Here is a 21,251-nt window from a genome sequence, read left to right as displayed (position 1 = left end):
ATTCCATCACTATACAGCACAATGTTATATAGAGAAGACGAAGTCAAACAAAGAGAATACAGGAATGAATAAATCAAGGATATTAAAATCTCTGTTTTAGGACTTCAAAGTATCTTCCCCAAGATATTTCTTAACTACAAAGGGAAAGAGAGCAACTGCAGGTACCACTTGAGTATCAAGGTCAACTTTAAGACACTCCAAAAAACATGTACTCTTGGGAAGATGCACTGAGAAGGACCCAACATTACCACTCCGTTATTCCTGCCACAAATGCCCCTGCTCTCCCACAAAGCCCCTCTAAGGGACATTCTACCAAACAACTGAGCAGGACACTTCAAAAATGTCAGTCACTGAAGATAAGGGAAGAGGGAGAAACTGTCACAGACTAGAGGAGACTAAGGAGACACCACAACTGAATGCTATACGGGATTGGATCAGATTCTGGAACCGAAAAAAGCATTAGGAGGAAAAATTAACCGAATCTGAATAAGGTAAAAAGTTCAGGATAATAGTAGTATATTGATGTTAATTTCCAGGTTTGGATCATTATATAATATTATCATGTTAATTCAGGGAAGCTAGGTGATCAGTATATGAGAAATCTCTGTACAATTTTTTTTTCTTTTCTGAGATGGAATCTCATTATATCACCCTCGGTAGAGTACTGTGGCGTCACAGCTCACAGCAACCTCAAACTCTTGGGCTTAAGCGATTCTCTTTCCTCAGCCTCCCAAGTGGCTGGGATTATAGGCGCCTGCCACAATGCCTGGCTATTTTTTTTTGAGACAGAGCCTCAAAGCTGTCTACCTGGGTAGAGTGCTGTTGCATCAGCTCACAGCAACCTCAAACTCCTGGGCTCAAGAGATTCTCCTGCCTCCGCCTCCCAAGTAGCTGGGACCATAGGCGCCCACCACAACGCCCGGCTATTTTTTTGGTTTCAGCCGTCATTGCTGTTTGGCAGGCCTGGGGCTGGATTTGAACCTGCCAGCTCAGATGTACGTGGCTGGTGCCTTAGCCGCTTGAGCCACAGGTGCCCAGCCAATGCCTGGCTATTTTTTGTTACTGTTGTGATTGTTGTTCAGCTGGCCTGGGCTGGGTTTGAACCCACCACCCTCAGTGTCTGTGGCTGGTGCTGTAATTGCTTTGTTATGGGCGCTGAGCCTATACTATTTTTTTTTTTTTTTTTAAGAGTAGGGTCTCACTGTGTTGCTTATGTTGGCCTGGAACTCCTAGGCTGAAGGGGTTCTCCTGCCTTAGCTTCTTGTGTATTTGGGACTACAAGTATGTGCCACCATGCACATGTAGTATTTTTTCAGTTTTTTAAAAATCTAAAAATACAAAATAGAACGTTTTTAGAAACCCAAATTTCACACTTACAGATGCAACAGAAGTTGACAGAGAAAAAGAGCAACACAGAGAGCTCCTGGGAAAACGTAACAGAGAAAGGGAGAGGGGCACGGGGAGAGCACCTTGCCTCTCTGGTCCTCCTGGCATAGAAATGACCTGCCCAGAGCCATGGCATTGGTCTCTGACCTGGGACCTGAGTCAGAAAAAAAAATTCCTATGAGATCAGCCCTTAACTTCCATTACCATAACCTAATAACCTCCCTTCCTAATGTCACCATTATCCCTATTCTGTGCATGGGCAGACTGGGGCCTCTTGGGAACCTGAGTTCCCAAGTTAGATGGGATAGTTCTATGGATAGTAGAAACCAGGGCTCTCAAACTCAGACCTGGCTATTCTAGAGCCAACACAACTTCCTTTGCCTCTGAGCAATAGATGCTTAAAGTCAGAAATGCCAGTTACAAGGAGAACTGCTCCACAGAGCTAAAGTCATGCCCTAGAAGCAAGTAAGTAGTTGTATTCATGTGTCCCTACAAACCAGCTACTTCATCATTCACTGTAGTTTTGCATCACAGCCGTGTCCTGCTGAATGTGGCCAATGGGAGGCACTACAGGAGACCAGAGGGGTGGCAGCCAACAGGGCCCAGTTCCCCAGATGCCTGCCTGGGCAGTGCTCTACCAGCACTGTTTGCTGCAGGGTCCAGCCACCTCCCAGACTGACTCCAGCCCTGCAGGGTTACCTTGCCTGCTGCCCTTGAGCCATCAGCCTGGCTGTGGTGGCAGCTGCTGGCCACTGCTAAGCTCTGAGTTACCTCATTGTTTCCTGTCTGACTTCTCAGCTCTTCCACCACTGGAGAGAACAATTATTATAACTTCTCAGTTGGAATCTTATGTAAGTTTCTGTTTTCTCAGTTGAACTCTGACCAATACATCCTTCAAGGATCTAAAAGACTGTGATTTCAACATTTATATTATTAATACTAACAATATGCCTGGCATTACACTAAACACTCCATATGCATTATTTCACTTTATCTTCCAAAAACTTCAATTAGATTTTACTGTTCTTTCATATCATAGCAGAGGAAACTAGGGCTTAGTCATAGGTTCCTGAGATCCAGGGTCAGGCCAATACAGAGTCACCATTCAAACATCCTGTGTCTGCCTTCAGGGCCTAAGTTCTTAAAACCAATTAAAACAGGTTTTTTTGTTTTTTTCCAGCAGAAATGGCCTTTACTGGTTACAATGCAGTCTAAAAGTAGGGGATAGGACACTCCAGGGGCGGCGGCGTCCGCAGAACCTGAGAAAGAACCCGCTGGATCTCAGTTCTGCGTGATGTCCCGGTGTTTGAGGATAGAACTGGCAGACAGGAAGCCGCCAGCACAGAACACATGACGCCGAGTGGGCCAGAGCCCTTTCCCTCTACCTCTGCACATAATCAGGAGCGGACTACACGCCCGGGCCCCGGCAAGAAAAGGAGGGTTAAAACAGTTTTTCTTTCTTTCTTTCTTTTTTTTAGAGACAGAGTCTCACTTTGTCACACTAGTAGAGTGCTGTGACATCACAGCTCACAGCTCCAGCTCTTGGGCTTAGGCGATTCTCTTGCCTCAGCCTTCCGAGTAGCTGGTACTACAGGTGCCTGCCACAACGCCAGGCTATTTTTTTGTTGCAGTTTGGCCGGGGCTGGGTTTGAACCCACCACCCTCGGTATTTGGGGCCAGTGCCCTACTCACTGAGCCACAGGCGCTGCCCTAAAACAGTTTTTCAAATTGAGGATTTTGACCCATTGCTATCTGTGGATTAAGTCTGTAAGACTGATGCTTCTCAGCTGGGGTGACTTTGACTCCCAGGCAATACTTGGCAATGTCTAGAGACATTTTTGTCTGTCACAACTGGAAGGGGGAGGGTGTGCCACTGGAATCCAGTGGGCAGAGGCCAAGGATGCTGCCAGACATCCCGAAGTGTCCAGGACAGCCCTCTACCCCACAACAAAGAAAGATCTGGTCTAAAATGTCAACAGCACCAAGGCTGAGAAACCCTGCTTATGACTAGCACTTTAAAAAAATGAAATCAAATACAAAACATGCATCCATAAAATAAGGTTAAATAATATAGTGTTTATGAAACTTTCTTTTCAATTATTCGTGTGTGTGATTCTAATCCATGTAAGAATTACCTGGGGCATTTGACAAAAATGCAGATTCCTGGATTTCACATTCAAAATTCTGGCTGAAAGCCAGGTGAGGTAACTTATACCTGTAATTCTACACTCTGGGAAGCTAAGGCAAATAGAATGCTTTAGCTCAGGAGTTCAAGACCAGCCTGAACAAAAGCAAGACCCTGTCTCTACTAAAAACAGAAAAAACGAGAGCGGCACCTATGGCTCAAAGGAGTAGGGCATCGGCCCCATATACTGGAGGTGGCGGGTTCAAACCCAGCCCCGGCCAAAAACTGCAAAAAAACCCCCAGAAAAAACTATCTGGGCATTTGGTGCATGCCTGTAGTTTCAGCTACTCCAGAGGCTGAGGCAAGAGGATCACTTGAGCCCAAGAGTTTGAGGTTGCTATGAGCTGTAATACTGTGGCACTCTACCCAGGGTGACAGTGAGACTCAGTCTAAAAAAAAAGCAAGCAAACAAACAAACAAAAAAAACCCCAAACTGGCTCTGCGTCTGTGGCTCAAGCGGCTAAGGTGCCAGCCACATACACCTGAGCTGGCGGGTTCGAATCCAGCCCGGGCCCGCAAAACAACAATAACGGCTGCAACCAAAAAATAGCCAGGTGTTGTGGTGGGCGCCTGTAGTCCCAGCTACTTGGGAGGCGGAGACAGGAGACTCGCTTGAGCCCAGGAGTTGGAGGTTGCTGTGAGCTGTGGCACTACGGCACTCTACCCAGGGTGACAGCTTGAGGTTTGAGCTTGTCTCAAAAAAAAAAAAAAAAACAAACCAAAACAACCATAAAATTTTGGCTGAGGGTCTAGAGAGGAACTCAAAAATCTAGATTTTTAACAAATACCCATGAGGCTCTGATACTGGAAGTATGAACTCAACTTTGAGAAACACTAGAATAGATGCATTTGAGAAGAAGTGGGCTACAGCTAAATGACTAACCTAAGAAAGATCTGAAGTTTCTTTGTACCAGGTACCCTGAGGGTTTTACATAATCTCATTTAACCTGTAACATTGTTGTGCCCAGATCTCGAAATCCCCCACAAAGACCACCAGGGAGCCAAGTCGATGCAAAAGCAAAAGGGCCTTTTTTTTTTTTTTTTATTGTTGGGGATTCATTGAGGGGCCTTTTATTGCAAGCTCGAACTTGGGATCCCGGGGACTCCACTGCAACGGATCCGAGCCAGGAGCCTCGAGCTCTGGAGCAGGGAGTTCTTATGGTCCAGCAGAGCAGGTGGGCATGCAAAGCTTGAAACAAAGGGGACGCTTCTAGATTGGGTAGGTGAGGGGGAGTCCCTGATTGGTAGGAGGTTGTCTCATGATTTCGGGGAATTGCCTGGGCTTGCCTGGGCTTGTCTGTAAAGTGAAATGGCTGGGAAAGCGAAACTTAACTCCTAAGATGGCGTTGGTCTGATTCTTTCAACATCATGTAGGTTTCCTCATTAATGTGCTAAATAAAATCATTAATATCTATTTATTTTATATCAGTGTGAGGGTCATTATTTCACCCTTTTTGAAATTACCTTTTAACAATTTAACGAGTTTCGGGAATCTTGGGGTATAGTGGAGACCACTAGAAGAGAGGAATGTGCCCAAATTTATAAGTACTACACCTAAAATCCAGTGAAGAAAGCATCTTGGGCTTGACTTCTATACCTCAAGATATCAAATAACAAACTTAAAAAAAGTCTAAAGTAAAATTCCATATGAAGACTTCCAGGAAAGCAAAGTCAAATAGACCTATTGAGTGGATTAACACTATAGTTGGGGCTATGTAAATAATCAAGCTAAATCTAATGAGTTTTTGTTTTTTTTTTTTTGATACAGAGACTCACTTCGTTGCCCTGGGTAGAATGCCATGGCTTCCTACCCTACAGCAACCTCTTGGGCTTGAGCAATCCTCTTGCCTCAGCCTCCCATGTAGCTGAGACTGCAGGTACCTGCCACAAGGCCTGACTGGTTTTTCTATTTTTAGTAGAGACAGAGTCTTGCTTTTGCTCAGGTTGGTCTCAAACTCCTGAGCTCAGGTGATCCACCAGAGTCAGCCTCCCAGAGCACTAGGATTATAGGCATGAGCCACCACACCTGGCCTAACGAGAGCATTCTTTTTTTTTTTTTTTTTTTTTTTTTGGTAAAGACAGAGTCTCACTTTATGGCCCTCAGTAGAGTGCCGTGGCCTCACACAGCTCTCAGCAACCTCCAACTCCTGGGCTTAAGCGATTCTCTTGCCTCAGCCTCCTGAGTAGCTGGGACTACAGGCGCCCGCCACAACGCCCGGCTAGAGAGTATTCTTATTTATTTATTTTTTGAGGCAGAGTTTTAGTTTACTGCCTTCAGTAGAGTGCCATAGTGTTATAGCTCACAGCAATCTCAAACTTTTGGGCTCAGTCAATCCTCTTGCTAGAGCCTCCTGAGTAGCTGGGACTATAGGCAGCCACCATTTAACACCTGACTATTTTTAGAGATGGGTTCTTGCTCTTGCTCAAGCTGGTCTCAAACTCCTAAGCTTAGGTAATCCACCCTCCTCAACCTCCCAGAGAGCTAGGATTACAGGAGTGAGCCACCTTGTCCAGCTAGAGAGAGTGCATTCTTATTTTATAATAAAGATATCAAAACTATCTTTCATTGGCTCTGTGCCTGTAGCTCAGTGGTTAGGGCACCAGCCATATGCACTGGGGCTGGTGGGTTCAAACCCAGGCAGGGCCTGCTAAAACAACAATAAAAAAAAAAATAGCCAGGCATTATGGCAGGTGCTTATAGTCCCAGCTACTTGGGAGGCTGAGCCAAGAGAATCACTTAAGCCCAAGAGTTTGAGGTTGCTGTGAGCTGTGACACCATGATACTCTACCACCGGGAACATAGTGAGACTCTTGTCTTAAAAAAAACTTTCATTGATTATGAAACTGAATGGAAAATTTGTGCTTCCATGGAAAACTATGCATTGTTTAGAACACATCCTTCCAGTTTCTCTGATTCTAGCCTTTAACTGATTTTGAGTTTTTTTTTTTTTTTTTTTTGTAGAGACAGAGTCTCACTTTATGGCCCTCGGTAGAGTGCCGTGGCCTCACACAGCTCACAGCAACCTCCAACTCCTGGGCTTACGCGATTCTCTTGCCTCAGCCTCCCGAGTAGCTGGGACTACAGGTGCCCACCACAACGCCCGGCTATTTTTTTGTTGTTGCAGTTTTGGCCAGGGCCGGGTTTGAACCCGCCACCCTCGGCATATGGGGCCGGCGCCCTACTCACTGAGCCACAGGCACCGCCCTGATTTTGAGTTTTTTTGGATAAATTATAGATAACTGAGAAAAATGCAAAATAATTCTAGTCTATAGATTAGTAAATAAATGCTCTTTCTGTAAAAATAAATTAATTTTTTTTTTTAGTAAATAAATCCCCCTACTATGGAGGAGCTAGTTTTGGCTCCAATGTACATTAATGTCAATACTCCTGATCTATAGTCTTCTAGAACCTTCTTTGCATTCTCTTGCAAACTGTTTATAATATCTTACTGGTTCTCTAATAATATGCAAAATTTTTAACACATTTCCTTTTATAGCTGTATGAAAGAGTTTAATTTCCTTTGTTTTGGTCTAAGGCAGTGATTCTCAAATAGCCCTAGTCATTAGGTTCTAATGAGAGATTAAAAAAAATTAAATAGAGGCTCGGCGCTCATAGCACAGTGGTTATGGTGCCAGCCCTATGCACCAAGGCTGCTGGGTTCAAGCCTGGTCCCAGCCAGCTAAACAACAATGACAACTGCAACAACAAAATAGCTGGGCATTGTGACAGGCTCCTGTAGTCCCAGCTACTCGGGAGGCTGAGGCAAGAGAATCACTTAAGCCCAAGAGTTTGAGGTTGCTATGAGCAACCTCACAGATAGTAAGATTCTGTCTCAAAAAAAAAAAAAAAAATTAAATAGAAAATATCAATTTGCATTGCATGTGATACAAGTAAAGGTATTATTTTATGAATGTTTTATTTTTTATTCTAGTTTGATTTAAATGTTTTCTTATTTCGAATGCCCATTGTTTTAGGGTAAATACTTGGGCTCTAATGTGTTTATTTTATAATATTCAATTTTCACTCAATAAAGATTTGATAAATAAATAGAGTAAAAGTGAAGCAGATATAAATGGAAGGTTTATAGTTCATCACTCTCTTACCCTCTTTCCCCTCTCCCAAAGCTGAGAGTACAGGGAAATTTGAATGCAATACTCAGGTTGTCTGCTTTGAAACTGCTGTCCTGCTGGTGTTCGCAAAGGGCTCAGTATAAACTCAAGACACACATGATATTAAGAACTCTTAGGTGTCTCTCAGACACCACTCGTCCAAACTCTAATCAGTAAGGTCCTGAAATCACAGTTCACCAACAGAATTACCTTCACACAGAGTGAAAACTACCACCATCACCCACTAATACCTGGGTCTTTGGTGCTGGCTTGCTAGGTAGGAGATCTGGGGCAAATCCTACAAGTTCTCTGGGCTGGTTTCATCTGTAAAATAGGAAAAGTGGTAAATGAGATACAATGGGTGAAATTCCTTTATAAACTAAACTATTACACAAGAATAAGGAGTTCTTTGTCCAGGCCCTGCTTTTCAACAAAGTTCCTGTGGGCTGGACCTGGTGGCTTACACCTACTAACCATAGCACTGTGGGAGGCTGAGGCAGGAGGACTGCCTGAACTCAGTTGTTGGAGACCAGCCTGAGCAAGAGTGAGACCCCATCTCTACTAAAAGCAGAAAAACTAGTCAGGTGTTGTGGCTGGCGCCTGTAATCCTAGCTACTAAGGGACGCTAAGGCAGGAAGATCACTTGAGCCCAGGAGTTTGAGGTTGCTGTAAGCTAGGCTAACACCATGGTACTCTGGGCTGGGCAAGAGAGTGAGACTCTGACCCTCCCCCCAAATAAAATAAAATAGTTCCTGAATGATCCCAATAGCTGCCCCCACTCCTGCCAATGAGCCATGAGGTTTAGAGGTATCCTTTGTCTAGTTCAGGAACTTCTTTATGATTACATGCATAGACTCTGTGATGCACACAGGCATTACTCCTAGGAGAAATTAGAGAGTCCCCAAAAGATTAAGAATTACTACTCTGAAGAAGGGTTTCATAACCTAAGTACCACTGGCATTTTGGACCAGATAGTCCTTGCTGTGGGTTGCTGTCCTGTTGAAATTAGGATGTTTAGTGGCCTCCATCTCTGGCCTCTACCTGCTATGAATGCCCCCCACCAAAAACACCCCCCCCAAGTTATGACAACTAACATTGATCAATGTCCCCTGAGGGGCAAAACTGCCCAAGAACCACTGCTCCAAAGCAACTTAGAAATGCAGAGGGTAGGTGGCGCCTGTGGCTCAGTGGGTAGGGTGCTAGCCACATACACCGAGGCTGGTGGGTTTGAAGGTGGCCCGGGCCAGCTAAAGCAACAATGACAATCGCAACAACAACAAAAAATAGCCAGGCTTTGTGATGGGTGCCTGTAGTCACTGCTACTTGACAGGCTGAGGCAAGAGGATCGCTTAAGCCCAGGAGTTTGAGAGAGCTGTGACACCACAGCACTCTACCCAGGGCAACAGCTTGAGCCTCTGTGTCTAAACAAATAAAAGAAAGAAAGAAATGCAGAGGGTACAGAAAGAGAGCTCCCAGTTAATGGGACCTCCCCAGCCCCATGGCACCTAAATATCCTTAATAAGAATCTTAATTATTTTTACTCCTCTCGCACCTGGCCCAATGTATCCTCAAGTCTCATTCCCTTCACATCTGATCACGCCCATTTTCCCTCTCCTTCCCACTCCCATATTAACTTAGAACTTTGCTCTTCACCACCTCTTTTCAGCCCACACCAAACATTCCTACCTGTCTTGCTGTCCTCCGCATAGGCCATTCCAATTCTCCCCAGAAGGTGCCCATGGGTTATTCTTCCTAAAGCTTAACTTCGTCATTGTCCCTCCTCAGTAAAAACCATCTGTCTCAGCAGCTCCATAATCTAGCCCAAACCTCACATACTCTTCCGCAGTTCAAATGGTAGCATTTGGAAAGGAACAAAATCTCATCCAATCACACAAGAAAATCTAAATCAAGTCCTGAAAAACACATTGACCAGGGAAAGCAGAAATGCCAAAATAAAAATGTACTCTTTCTTTGGAATTGAAGTTTGCATGTGTTTATCTGATTATGGAACTTGGCATCCTCCAAATGCAAGGAATAAAGGAAACGAAGGGTTTCAAACTGTCAGACCCGTTAGGTCCTGATTCATTGGGTTAGCAGCAGTCTTTTGGAATGGCGTGGAACAGAATGGAATACAATTGAATTAGACTAGATTTGGCTGCGTCATGTGAGCTCTCCCTTTAAACGTGTGGCTCAGTGATCTAGATCTGCAGGCAAAGAGTATACACGTAAAATATATATTTTCAGTGTAGCTTCAGTCAAAAAAGTTTGAAAGCTGTAACTGGCGATCTATAGAAACAGAAGTGGAAGAAGGTTTAGGAAGGTTAAAGCCGGCAAAAAGTGCAAGGTCACTGGGACCTCCAGAGCTGCAGTGATGGGATGGGACTGAGGCGGGTGGTAGCTCCGGGGAGCGCAGAACCAGTGGGGCGGACACGGTCAGGAAAGGCGAGTAAATGTGGGGTTCCCTGGTTTAGGAGTATCAGTCCAGGGAGCTGGTGGGCTGCGGGAAGGAGAAGCAAGGGGAAGGAGAAGAATCGCTGGCTACCGACAAGGAGGCAGCTCGAACGCTGGGACGCACAGCCAAGGGACCCCTTCCCCAGTCCTGGGGACCTACGGGAGAGCCAGGCCGGGGGCGCGTTCGCACCGCAGGACATGGGACCCTCCCCACCCGCTGGGGCCCGTCCTCACCGACGGTAGCCGGGCCCTCCCTCTCCGGCGCCAGAGCCGCAGCGCAACCCCGGGCTTCGGCCGCTGCAGCCAAAGGCATCAACCTGTCGGCCCAGGCCGCTACAGCCACCGCAACCCCGGCGCCCGCTCCCCGCCCGCACCCGCGCACTCGGGAGCGAGCCCCGTGCCCGCGCGTGCGCGACCCCGCAAGCCTCTCGGAAAGTCCAGGTGGACTCCTTGTGAGCAGGCGCAGTAGGGCCGCACGACCCATTCCTTGATTAATTCTGCATCTCCGGGTCTTCCCTGCGTGGCGCCGAGCTGTCAGGCCAATCTGCGTGAGAGGCAGGTCCATGACTCAGGAGAAGACGAAGCCATCCCGGGATTGGGCGTCGTGGTGCAGAGGCGGAGCGTCCGCCAGACTGGGGGCTCCGCCGGGTACCGTAGGCGGGGCGCTGCGTGCACTAGTGGGTGGGGGGCTTGGTGGGCCGGCGGTACCCTACTCGGGAGTGCACCCCACGCTCAAGGACCCGGAGTGTTCATTTAAGTGTATCCTTAGGCTTGCCACTCTCCTGAGTCAGAGAGAGAAAATTTCTTACCCATTTCACTGGGGCCTTCAAATGACACGACCCTAAAGTTGGGACAATTTTGAGATCCAGAATAACGGGGGAGAGTGAGCGCTCTTTCTTACAGTAGAAAGCCAACTGACGGCTACTGGGGAGGTAAAATAATCGCTTAAGCCCAAGATTGCTGTGAGCTGAGACGCCACAGCACTCTACCGAGGGCAACATAGTAAGACGCTGTCTAAAAAAAAAAAAAAAGCCAACTAACAATAATGAAGGAACAATGATACAGAAAACCATAATTTGCCAAACACCATAATACAGTGTTTGGCACTGTATAATAAAGCTCGTCAATGGCCGCCCACTAATGAAAGTTTAGTAAGGTTGACCTCGGTGGCTCAGGCCTGTAATCCTAGCACTCTGGGAGGCTAAGGTGGAGCATCACTTGATGCTCAGGAGTTCCAGACCAGCCTGAGCAAGAGCGAGACATCTCTACTAAAAATAGAAAAACTGGCCAGGCATTGTGGCAGGCACCTGTAGTCCCAGGTACTCAGAAAGCTGAGGCAAGATCACTCAAGTCAAAGAGTTTGAGGTTGCTGTCAGCTGTGAGGCCATGGCACTTTAGCCTGGGACAACAGAATGAGAATCTTGTCACAAAATTAAAAATAAATTTAATAAGGAGCAAGGGCAGACCCAATGGCTCACGCCTGTAATCCCAGCACGCAGGCATGCATGAGGCCAGGAGTTTGAGGCTAGCGTGAGCAACATTTTCCTGTTTTGTCTCTACAAAAACAGAAAAACTAGCTGGACATGGTGGCAAGTGCTGGAGTCCCAGCTACTGGGGATGCTGAGCCAGGAGGATCGCTTGAGCCCAAAAGATTGAGGCTGGCTCGGCGCCTGTAGCACAGTGGTTACCACACCAGCCACATACACCAAGGGTGGCAGGTTCAAACTTGGCCGGGGCCAGCTAAATAACTGCAACAAAAAAATAGCCAGGTGTTGAGGCAGGTGCCTGTAGTCCCAGCTACTTGGGAGGCTGAGGCAAGAGAATCACTTAAGCCCATAAGTTTGAGGTTGCTGTGAGCTGTGATGCCACAGCACTCTACCAAGGGCAACATAGTGAAACTCTGTCTCAAAAAAAAAACAAAAACCAGGCGGCGCCTGTGGCTCAAGCTGTAGGGCGCCAGTCCCATATGCCGGAGGTGGTGGGTTCAAACCCAGCCCCGGCCAAAAACCACAAAAAAACAAACAAACAAAAAAAACCAACCAACCAAACAAACAACAAAAAACAAAAAAAAAAGTTTGAGGCTGCAGTGAACTAAGATTGTTCATCTGTGCTGCAACCTGGAGCAACAGAGCAAGACCCTATCTTGAAAGAAAACAGCCTGGCATGGTGGCTCATGCCTGTAATTCTAACATTCTGGGAGGCTGAGGCAGGTGGATTGCTTGAGCTCATGAGTTCAAGACCAGCCTGAGCAAAACTGAGACCTTGTCTCTACTAAAAATAAAATTGAGGCAAGAGGATGGTTTGAGTCCAAGAGTTGGAGGTTGCTGTCAGCTATGATGCCATAAGACTCTACCCAGGGCGACAGCTTGAGACTCTGTCTCAAAAAAAAAGAAAGAAAAGAAAAAGGAAGAAAATGGCTCTGGGCCCCTAGCATAGTGGTTACAGCGTTAGCCACATACACCAAGGCTGGTGGGTTCGAACCCAGCCTTGGCCAGCTCAACAATGGCAACTGCAACAAAAAATAGCTGGGTGTTGCGATAGGCGCCTGTAGGCCCAGCTACTTGGGAGTCTGAGGCAAGAGAATCGCTTAAGCCCAAGAGTTTGAAGTTGCTGTGACACCAGGGCACTCTACTGAGGGTGGCATAGTGAAACTCATGTCCCAAAAGAAAAGAAGGGCTGGGCGTGACGGCTCAAACATCTGTAATCCTAGCACTCGGGAGGCTGAGGCGGGTATATTACTTGAGCTCACAGTTTGAAACCAGCCTGAGCAAGAGCAAGACCCCGTCTCTACCAAAAACAGAAAAACTGAGGAAGAGGATCTCTTGAGCCCAAGTTGCAGGTTGCTGTGAGCTATGACACCATGGCACTCTACTGAGAGTGACAGCTTGAGATTCTGTCTCAAAAAAATAAAATAAAAAAATAAAGGAACAAGTATTTACTGAACACAAAAGTACCTCCCAACAAGGTTCTTACTAATAACAAAGGAGAAGGCTGGGCATCTATAGCTCAAGTGGCTAAGGCACTAGCCACATACACCACAGCTCCTGGGTTCGAATCCAGCCCTGGCTTGCCAAACGACAATGACAACTACAACCAAAAAATAGCCAGGCGTTGTGGCGGGCGCCTGTAGTCCCATGGGAGATTGAGGCAAGAGAATCACTTAAGCCCAGGAATTGGAGGTTGCTGTGAGCTGTGATGCTACTGCACTCGACCCAGGGCGACAGCTTAAGGCTCTGTCTCCCAAAAAAAAAAAATAATAATAAAAAGCAAAACAAAAACAAAGGAGAAAATAGAAAATATTAATTTTACAGTAGAGACGTTTCTTTTTTTTTGTGGTTTTTGGCCAGGGCTGGGTTTGAACCCGCCACCTCCGGCATATGGGACCGGCGCCCTAGTCCTTGAGCCACAGGCGCCGCCCAGTAGAGACATTTCTTAGAGGGTGGCCTGGAGGTCCATAAGACTCTTTCAGGAAGTCTAGAAAGTTAAAACTATTTTCATAATAAGACTAGGATTTGCTTTTTTAATGTTCATTCTCTCCTAAGCATATGGTGGAATATTACGAAGGTTACATGATGTGTGATGTAACAGATTGAATGTAGAAGCAAATATGAGAACCAACAATCTTCTATTATACACTGACATTAAAGGTATTTGAGAAAATGTAGAATTATCCCACTATTCTTTCTTTTTCTTTTCTTTTTTTTTTTTTTTGAGACAAAGCCTCAAGCTGTTGCCCTGGGTAGAGTGCTGTAGCATCACAGCTCACAGCAACCTCCAACTCCTGGGCTTAAGCGATTCTCTTACCTCAGCCTTTCTAGTAGCTGGGACTACAGGCGCCCGCCACAACGCCCGGCTATTTTTTGTTGCAGCCATCATTGTTGTTTGGTGGGCTTAGGCTGGATTCAAGCCCGCCAACTCAGGTGTATGTGGCTGGTGCCTTAGCTGCTTGAGCCACAGGCGCTGAGCCCCACTATTCTTTCTTTAGAAAAATATAATTTTTCAAAAACTATGTCACAGGGCAGCGCCCATAGCTCAGTGGGTAGGGCACTGGCCACATACAACAAGGCTGGCAGGTTCGAACTTGGCCTGGGCCAGCTAAAACAACAATGACAACTACAACAAAAAAAGTAGCCGGGTGTAGCAGGGTGTTGTGGCAGGCACCTGTAGTCCCAGCTACTAGAGAGGCTGAGCCAAGAAAATCACTTAAGCCCAAGAGTTTGAGGTTGCTGTGAGCTGTGATGACACAGCACTCTACCGAGGGCAACATAGTGAGACTCTGTCTCAAAAAAATATATATACATATATATATATTTTATGTTACATTAACACATAAAGAGTTTATCATTGTTAATTTTTTGGCAACAGCTTTATTGAAATATAATTCACATACCATAAAATTTACCTATTTAAAATGTACAATTCAATGATTTTTTTTTTTTTTTTGGCCGGGGCTGGGTTTGAACCCACCACCTCCAGCATATGGGGCCAGCACCCTACTCCTTTGAGCCATAGGCACCAACTAATTCAATGATTTTTTGATATTGTCATGAAGTTGTGCAAATATCATGAAAACTCCGAAAGAAAGGCTTTAGCCATCACTCTCCAATCCAAGTCACCCTAGCTCTAAGCCAGGGTCCTCAAACTACGGCCTGCGGGCCACATGCGGTGGTGTGATTGTATTTGTTTCCGTTTTTTTTTTTTTTTTTGTGGTTTTTGGCCGGGGCTGGGTTTGAACCCGGCACCTCCGGCATATGGGACCGGCGCCCTACTCCTTGAGCTACAGGCGCCGCCCCCGTTTTGTTTTTTTTTTATTTCAAAATAAGATATGTGCAGTGTGCATAGGAATTTGTTCATAGTTTTTTTTTTTTTTTTTAAACTATAGTCCGGCCCTCCAAGGGTGTGAGGGACAGTGAACTGGCCCCCTGTTTAAAAAGTTTGAGGACCCCTGCAAGCCATCATTACTCTTCTTTCTGGCTGTAGAGATTTGCCTATTTTGGACATTTCATTAATGAAATCATGTAATCCATGGTCTTTTGTGACTAGCTTAGCCTTGGCGTAGCATTTTCAAGATTCATCTATATTGCAGATGTGACAGAACTTCATTACCTTTTATTAAATAACATTCCATTTAATGTTATTAAATAACATTCCTATTTATAGATATACCACAATGTATCTATCCATTCATCTCCTGATGGACATATGGGTTATTTCTACTGTTTGGGCTACTATTAATAATACTGATATGAACATTTTTGTACAACTTTCTGTGTGGACATAGTTTTCATTTCTCCTGGTAGACACCTGTTACTAAACCAAACTGGGATCCACTTGCCTTGTGCAGCAAAGCCAAACCCTGAAGCCAATAGTTGCACTAGGAGGAAAAGGCCTTATTGCAGGAAGCCAAGCAAGAATGGGTAGCTCATGCCTAGGACCCAGACTCCCTGCTAGCTTACAAACCAGGGCTTTCAAAGGCAGGGGTACGTGTTAGCCAGTCAAAATTACAAATCTGTACATGGAAGTGATACACTGGCATGGCCCCAAAACGTGGAATATCCTGAAGGGGATGGGGGCTAACATATGTGGATTCAGAGATTCTTGGATTAGTGGAAAGGAATGTTAAAATGGGTGTAATAGGCCCCTTCGAGGGAAATTTAGGACAAAGAATGGTGGTCAGAGTTCAATTTCTCAGTTCCCCCTTACCTGTATTTTCCATCTGGTGGGGGGGTTTCTGAAAAATAACTCAAGAACATATATTTAGATGCCATCTTTTAGTCTTCATAGAGAACCAAAACACCTCATGAAACCATAGTTCTCATCAAGTTGCCCACTCGCTTTTCCTTTCTTTTCTTTTTTTGAGACAGAGTCTCACTTTGCCACCCTCTGTAGAGTGCCATAGTGTCATAGCTCACAGCAACCTCAAACTCTTGGGCTCAAGTGATCCTCTTGTCTCAGCCTCCCAAGTAGCTGAGACTACAGGCGCCCACCACAATGCCTGGCTATTTTTTAGAGATGGGGTCTTGCACTTGCTCAGGCTAGTCTCAAACCTGTGAGCTCAGGCAATCCACCTACCTCAGCTTCCCGGAATGCTAGGATTACAGGAGTGAGCCACTGTACTTGGCCCCACCCACTTTGCAAGGCTATTCCAGAACTTCCCCTGAAGAGACTCAATACTTTTATTTCCATGCTGGCTGCCTCCCCTAAAGTCTCCTAAGAGGGGTCCTGTCCTGTATTATTCCTAGGAGTAGAAATGCTGGACCATCTGGTAACTCTGTATTTAACCATTTGAGGAATTCTTAAACTGTCTTCCATAGTGCTTTACCATTTTACATCCCCACTAACAGTGTATGAAGGTTCCAGTTTCGGGTGGCGCCAGTGGCTCAGTCGGTAAGGCGCCGGCCCCATATACCGAGGGTGGCGGGTTCAAACCCAGCCCCGGCCAAACTGCACCCAAAAAATAGCCGGGCGTTGTGGCAGGCGCCTGTAGTCCCAGCTACTCGGGAGGCTGAGGCAAGAGAATCGCTTCAGCCCAGGAGTTGGAGGTTGCTGTGAGCTGTGTGAGGCCACGGCACTCTACTGAGGGCCATAAAGTGAGACTCTGTCTCTACAAAAAAAAAAAAAAAAAAAAAGAAGGTTCCAGTTTCTCCACATCTTCATTGACACTCATTATCTGTCTTTTAAAAGTTATTATTACAGGGTTGGGCACCTGTAGCTCAAGCAGCTAAGACGCCAGCCACATATATCAGAGCTGGAGGGTTTGAATCTAGCCCGGGCTTGCCAAACAACAATAACTACAACCAAAAAATAGCCGGGCATTGTGGCGGGCGCCTATTTTTATTTCATTTCCCTTATGTCTAATGATATTGAGTTTCTCCTCACGTGCTTATTGACCATTGTATATCTTCTTTGGAGACATACCTATTCAGATCCTTTGCCCACTTTTAAATTAGGCTGTTATTTTAATACTGAGTGTAAAATTTCTTTATATATTCTAGATGTATGTCTGAATTCAGATGTATGTCTGAATAAATCTCTGATCAGATTTTTTGCAAAAACACCACCTCTAATTTGTGGGTTGTCTTTCCCCTTTATTGCTCCCAGTGGAAATGGTCTTCTTTGAACCACAAAAGTTCTTAGATGATGTTCAATTTATCTGTTTTCTTCATTTGTTACTTGTGATTTTAAGGTCATATCTAATAAATCACTGGCTCAGGGGCAGCGCCTGTGGCTCAGTGGGTAGGGCACTGGCCCCATATACTGAGAGTGGCAGGTTCAAACCCAGCCCCGGCCAAACTGTAACAAAAAAATAGCCAGGCGTTGTGGTGGGTGCCTGTAGTCTCAGCTACTTGGGCGGCTGAGGCAAGAGAATCACCTAAGCCCAGGATCTGGAGGTTGCTGTGAGCTGTGTGATGCCATGGCACTCTACCGAGGGCAATAAGTGAGACTCTGTCTCTACAAAAAAATAGATAAATAAAAATAAATCACTGGCTCAGAAATCATTGCCTAATCCAAGTTTACAAAGATTTATCTGTGTTTTCCTCTAAGGGTTTTAAAATTTAACTTTTTAAATGAATCCAGAGCATCACTCTACCAGACTTCAGGCTGTATTACAAGTCTACAGTGATCAAAACAGCATGCTTTGCACTAAAATGTTTATTGCGGCTCAATTCATAATTGCCAAGTTGTGGAAGCAACCTAAGTGCCCATCAACCCATGAATGGATCAACAAACTGTGGTATATGTATACCATGGAATATTAAGCAGCCATTAAAAAGATGGAGACTTTACATCTTTTACATTTATCTGAATGTACTTCAAATACATTCTTCTTAGTGAAGTATCGCAAGAATGGAAAGATGAATGTCCAATGTACTCCATACTAATATGAAATCAATAAACAATTATATGTTCCTAAGAACAATAAAACACTATTATAGTCCAGTTTGGGGGTAGAGGGAAGCGGGAGGGGGGAGGAGGGAGGACGTATGCAAAAGGAGGGAGGGGGGTGGCACCTGTGGCTCAAGGAGTAGGGCACCAGCCCCATATGCCGGAGGTGGTGGGTTCAAACCCAGCCCCGGCCAAAAAAAAAAAAACCCGCAAAAAAAAAACAAAAGGAGGGAGGGCGTGTGTCAGGATCTCATCTAATGTGCACATTGTGAAGGTGTATAACATGCCCCCTTGTTCTTCTACAAATGAAACTTTACCCTGGAAGTGAGAACAATGTAACCTAAACATTGTACCCTCATATTAATCTGAATAAAGCTAAAACAAACAAACAAACAAAAAAAAACAGCATGCTAATGGGGGTTGGGCTCAGTAGCTCATGCCTTAATCCTAGCACTTGGGTGAAGTGCCTGAGCTCACAGGTTCGAGACCAGCCTGAGCCAGAGTGAAACCCCATCTCTAAAAAATAGCTGGGTCTTGTGGTGAGTACCTGTAGTCCCAGCTACTTGAGAGGCTGAGACAAGAGAATCGTTTAAACCCAAGAGTTTCAGGTTGCTCTCAAAAAACAAAACAAAACAAAACAAAAGAGCATGTCATTGGCACAACAATAGAGACAACATATATGGCACAGAACAGAAAACCTACAGATGAAACCAGCCTCTTATTGCCATCTGACCTTTGATAAACCAAACAAAAGCCTACACTGGGGGAAAGAATCCTTATTCAATAAATGGTGCTAGGAGAATTGGATAACCATATGTAAAAGACTAAAATTGGACCCGAACCTCATATCACTTATAAAAATTGACTCATAATGGATAGAAGATTTAAATAGTACACAAAACAATAAAAATCCTAGAAGAAAGCATGGGGAAAATTCTTGATGATATCTGCCAGGGAAAGTTTTTTTTTTTTTTTTGAGATAGAGTCACCCTTAGTAGAGTGCCATGGCATCACAGCTCACAGCAACCTCAAACTCTTGGGCTCAAGCGATTCTCTTGCCTCAGCCTCCCAAGTAGCTGGGACTATGCCTGGCTATTTTTTAGAGATGAGGTCTTGTTCCGGCTCAGGCAATTCACCTGCCTTGGCCTCCCAAATGCTGGGATTACAGGTGTGAGCCACCATGCCCAGCCTGGGAAAAGATTTTATGAAGAAGACTCCATTGGCAATCACAACAATAAAAATAAAGAAATGTGACTTAATTAAGCTAAAAAACTTCTACACAGCTAAGGACACAATAATTAAAGCAAACACAACCTTCAGAAAGGGAAAAGATAATTTGCATGTTACGAATTTGATAAAGGGTTGATAACCAGAATCTACAGAGAACTCTAAACAACAACAACATAAAAGAGCAAACAATCCCATCTATCACTGGGTAAGAGATATGAACAGAAACTTCTCTGAAGACAGATAAATGGGCAAAAAACACATGAAAAAATGCTCATTATCCTTAATCATCAGAGAAATGTAAATCAAAACCGCCTTTGAGATATCACCTAACCCCAGTGAAAATAGCCCACATCATAAAGTTCCAAAGCTGCAGATTCTAGCATGGTTGTGGAAAGAAGGGAACACTTTTGGCTGGGCACAGTGGCTCATACCTGTAATCCCAGCATTTGGGAGGCTGAGGCAAGTGAATTGCCTGAGGTCACAGGTTCAAGACCAGCTTATGCTAGAGCAAGATGTTGTTTCTAAAAATAGCCTGTAGTCCCAGCTACTTGGGAGGCTGAGGCAAGAGAATCGCTTATGGGACAGTGCCTGTGGCTCAATGAAGTAGGGTGCCGGCCCCATATGCCGGAGGTGGCGGGTTCAAACCCAGCCCCGGCCAAAAACTGAAAAAAAAAAAAAAAAAAAAAAGAGAGAGAGAATCGCTTATGCTTAGGAGTTTGAGGTTGCTGTGAGCTATGACGCCATAGCACTCTACCAAGGGTGACAAAGTGAGACGAACACTCTTACATTGTTGGTGGAATTGCAGACTAATACGCCTCTTTGGAAAGTAGTATGGAGAATCCTCAAAGACCTCAAAATAAACCTTCCATTTGATCCCCCAATCCCATTACTAGGTATCTAACCAGAACAAAAAAAAATCATTTTATCATAAGGACATTTGCACTAGATTGTTCATCACAGCTCAATTTGCAATTACCAAGATGTAATTGCAAATTACAAATGCCCATCATTCATGAATGGATTAATAAACTGTGGTGTGGGTGGCACCTGTGGCTCAGTAAGTAGGGCGCCAGCCCCATATGCTGAGGGTGGTGGGTTCAAACCCAGCCCCGGCCAAACTGCAACAACAACAACAAAAAATAGCCGGGTGCTGTGGCGGGCGCCTGTAGTCCCAGCTACTCGGGAGGCTGAGGCAAGAGAATCGCTTAAGCCCAGGAGCTGGAGGTTGCTGTGAGCTGTGTGATGCCACGGCACTCTACCAAGGGCCATAAAGTGAGACTCTTGTCTCTACAAAAAAAAAAATAATAATAATAAAAAAATAAACTGTGGTGTATGTATACTATGGAACACATAATTCAGCCACAAAATGATGGAGACTTTACAGTTTCTGTATTAAGCCGGAAAGTATCACAAGAATGGAAAAGCAGGGCTGGGTGAGGTGGATCATGCCTGTAATCCTAGCACTCTGGGAGGCTGAGGTGGGTGGATTGCTTGAGCTCACAAGTTCAAAACCAGCCTGAGCAAAAAAAAGGGAGACCCCATCTCTACTAAAAATAGAAAAACTGAGGCAAGAGGGTTGCTTGACTCTGAGTTAGAGGTTGCTGTGAGCTGTGATGCCACAGCACTCCACCAAGGGCAACATAGTGAGACTGTCTCAAAAAAAAAAACAAAAACAAACTAATACATACCCACACAAGAGAAAAACTCAATTTAATTCAAGTTGGCGGGAATGGGAGGACAGGTGGTGGGGGGAGAAAGAGGGAGGGAGATTGGTGTGCTCTCACCTAATGGGTGCAATGTAAGGGTATATGGCACACCTCCTGAGGGGCACAACTACAACAGGGACCTTACCTAAGAAACACAAACATTGTAACCTAATCTCTTGTACACTCATATTAATCTGAAATTCAAAAATTAAACTCTTACTTTTGGGATTTAGACCCATTTTGAGGATTTTTTTTTTTTTTTTGAGACAGAGTCTCAAGATGTCACCCTCCATAGA

The 21,251-nt window shown here is 45.1% G+C and overlaps 1 protein-coding gene and 1 non-coding gene across 11 annotated transcripts in view; both read right to left on the bottom strand.

The window, feature by feature from the left end:
- FLYWCH1 (FLYWCH-type zinc finger 1) overlaps positions 1-21,251 on the bottom strand; it is a 63,733-nt gene that overhangs the window by 39,919 nt on the left and 2,563 nt on the right. For 2 of the 10 annotated variants that reach the window (XM_053554229.1, XM_053554233.1), the window contains exons 1-2: positions 10,367-10,647; positions 7,933-8,005 (exon numbers count right to left, since the gene is read on the bottom strand). The exons of 2 other annotated variants lie outside the window; for them this stretch is intronic. The gene's annotated coding sequence lies outside the window, so the exon portion shown is untranslated. Of the gene's footprint in view, positions 1-7,932; positions 8,006-9,367; positions 9,780-10,366; positions 10,653-21,251 lie in introns of those variants that run through there. 6 more of the 10 variants (XM_053554232.1, XM_053554235.1, XM_053554238.1 and 3 more) reach the window with 5 other exon arrangements.
- Positions 2,679-2,826, bottom strand: LOC128562976 (small nucleolar RNA SNORA57). Its single transcript, XR_008373655.1, has one exon. It is a non-coding gene; the product is annotated as a small nucleolar RNA SNORA57 (small nucleolar RNA).

Source organism: Nycticebus coucang, chromosome 12 (assembly GCF_027406575.1).
Source record: "Nycticebus coucang isolate mNycCou1 chromosome 12, mNycCou1.pri, whole genome shotgun sequence".
Lineage (NCBI taxonomy): Eukaryota > Metazoa > Chordata > Mammalia > Primates > Lorisidae > Nycticebus > Nycticebus coucang.
The sequence above is the reverse complement of the archived record's forward strand: the minus strand, read 5'-3'. Positions and strand labels throughout refer to the sequence as shown.